Source organism: Apteryx mantelli, unplaced genomic scaffold (genome assembly GCF_036417845.1).
Source record: "Apteryx mantelli isolate bAptMan1 unplaced genomic scaffold, bAptMan1.hap1 HAP1_SCAFFOLD_63, whole genome shotgun sequence".
Classification (NCBI taxonomy): Eukaryota; Metazoa; Chordata; class Aves; order Apterygiformes; family Apterygidae; genus Apteryx; species Apteryx mantelli.
Genome location: NW_027118792.1, coordinates 62501 through 65000, shown reverse-complemented (window position 1 = coordinate 65000; position 2500 = coordinate 62501). Strand labels below are relative to the sequence as shown.

At 79.9% G+C, this 2500-nt stretch overlaps 1 non-coding gene across 1 annotated transcript; it reads right to left on the bottom strand.

The window, feature by feature from the left end:
- Positions 1-928: 928 nt before the first annotated feature.
- On the bottom strand, positions 929-1081 carry LOC136996692 (5.8S ribosomal RNA). The gene has a single exon (XR_010887656.1). It is a non-coding gene; the product is annotated as a 5.8S ribosomal RNA (ribosomal RNA).
- Positions 1082-2500: the final 1419 nt, after the last annotated feature.

Genomic DNA, 2500 nt, shown 5'->3' with positions numbered 1-2500 from the left:
TCTCCTCCTCCCGGCCGCTGCCTCCGCTCTCGCTCCGGGCACGGCACGGCGCGGCGCCCTGCCCTCCCCTTCGCGCCCTTCTCGCCGCCCGGCGGCGCGCACGCCCGCGCCGCCCCCCACCGCCACCCCGCCGCGCCGCACCCGCGCGCCGTCGCTGCCGGCCTCAACGCAACGCCGCGGCTGACGCCAGCCGGCGGGTGGAAGTGGCTCGGCACACGCGACGGACGCGGGCGCGCCGCGGGGAGGGCAGGGGGGGCGGCCCGGCGGCGCGCCGCACCGGCGGCAGTCGGGGCGCAGGGAAGCGCAAGGCAGCCGGCCGTCCCCACCCCGGAGGGGAACGGGGGACCAGCGCACCACCGGGAGAGTGGCGGAGGAGAAGCCCAGACGGCGGCCAGACTGGCGGTGGTGGCGGGCGGCGGCGACGAGGCGCGCCGGGCCACCGCAACCCACCCGACCTGGGGGGGGGGCCCCAGCGGGACGAACTCCGCGAAGCGGGCGCTCCGGGAGCGGGGGGTTTCCCCGAGTCTGCACTTAGGGGGACGAAGGCCCGGCCGCGCGGGGAAGAGGAGGCACCCTCTCCCCGGGGCACGGGCCTGCGAGGCGCCCCAGCCGCGCCACCCCGCACGGCGCGCGCCGCGCAGCGGTGGCCACCGCGCTCGGAGGGCGAGGAGGGCGGGCACAGGCGCGGCAAGGCACGCCGGCCGCGGCCGCTGCGGGCGGCCCGGCGCCGGAGCCCGGCGGGCAGGAAGACCGGGGCCGCCGGTGCACGCACCGGGGTCCCGGCTCCGCCGCCGACTCTCCGCCGCCGAGGCCGCCGCGCACCGCCGCCGCCGGCGCCGCCGCGCCTCCCCCGCCCCCCCACGCGCCCCCCCCGAGGGGCGGCACCGCTGCGCCAACGCGACAGCGGGGGTGACGATTGACCGCCAAGCGACGCTCAGACAGGCGTAGCCCCGGGAGGAACCCGGGGCCGCAAGTGCGTTCGAAGTGTCGATGATCAATGTGTCCTGCAATTCACATTAATTCTCGCAGCTAGCTGCGTTCTTCATCGACGCACGAGCCGAGTGATCCACCGCTAAGAGTTGTCTCGGTTTCGGTCCCCGCCGCGCGCGCGGGGGGACCGGGCAGCCTTCGGCAGCCCCTGAGGGCCCCCCCTCCGCTCCGCCTCCCTCCTCACGCCGACGCCGGCTGCTGAGCGAGGGACGGCCGAGAGCCAGAGAGAGGGGCTCGCCCCGCTGACCGTACGAGCACAGAGTGGGGGGGGGAAAAAGGGAAAAGGAAAACCCGAACGAGAAGGGCGGGGAGCCCTCGCTCCCGACCTGGGACAACCCTTTGCTCGCTTCGAGTCCGGCCCAGGCGCCCAGGCTCGGCCCGGCCCGGCGGGGAGCAGCGCGCCGGCCGCGCCGCCTGCCTCGGGGACGCTGGGGGAGGGGGCGGCTCCCCGCGGACCCCCAGCGTCGGAGCCCGGCCGCCACCGGCAGCGGCACCGCCCGCTGCCCGCGCGCCCGCGGCCCACCGGCCCCGCGCTCCCCAGCTCCTCGCTCGCCTCGCCGGCCTCCGGCTCCGCCGTGGCCCCGAGGCGGCGCCCACGCCCGCGCGCGCGCACACACAGCCTCCCGGACGACACCACGCGCTCTCCCGTCCCTTCCGCGGACAGACGCCCGGCGGCGGGCGGGCGGGCAAGGCGGGACGGACGGGGACGGCGCCCGCTCTCCCCGTCTCCACGCGGAGAACGGGGGGGGCCGCCCCCGCCGCCCGCCTGCCGCCCGCCCGCCGCCCGGCGAAGCCGGGTTGGGCAGAGCGAGGCAGGCGCGCCGGATGGCGGAGTGCCGGCGGGTAGGGCGCCGCCGCCAGCGGCCACGGCGGCAGACCGAGAGCCCCGGCCAGGGAGGAGAGCGGATCGCGCCGAGGCGCGGCGTCCGCACCACCCGCGGTGGGTGGGGGCTCACCGTCCCGGCGAGAGCACGCGCTCGCGCCGGGGTCACGCGTTCGAGGCAGGCCGGCGCCAGCCGACCGCGCGGCGTCCCTCCGCCGAGACCAGACCGCGGAGAGAGGGGGCAGGGTACCCCTCTCCGTCCCGGCTGCCCGCAGGGCGAGCGCGGGGCGCGCCGGCTGGCATGGGGGGGCACGGCGCCCGCGCGCGCCGGCCCCCCGGCCCTCCGGCAGCACACCCGGCTGCCCCCCGGGTCGCATCGGGCCGCCCGAGTCTTTAAACCCCCGCCCGGCTCTCCCGCCGAGAACCCTCGGGCCCGGAGCCCGGGGCCCATGGCCATCCCTACCCGGGGCGGCTACCGGCGGCCGCGGTGGCCGGAGGCCCTCCGCTCCTCCCGCCACCCCGCCCCCCCCCCCCGCCCGGCCCGCTCGCAGCACGGTCCCCGCGGCACGGCGCGGGGCGGCTGGAGCGGTGGGGGGGGGGAGAGAAAGGGAAAGCGGAAAGGGCGGGAGGGCACGGCCGGTGCGGCGCTCACGGCGCGGCGCCCGGGAGGAGCGAGCTGGCACACGG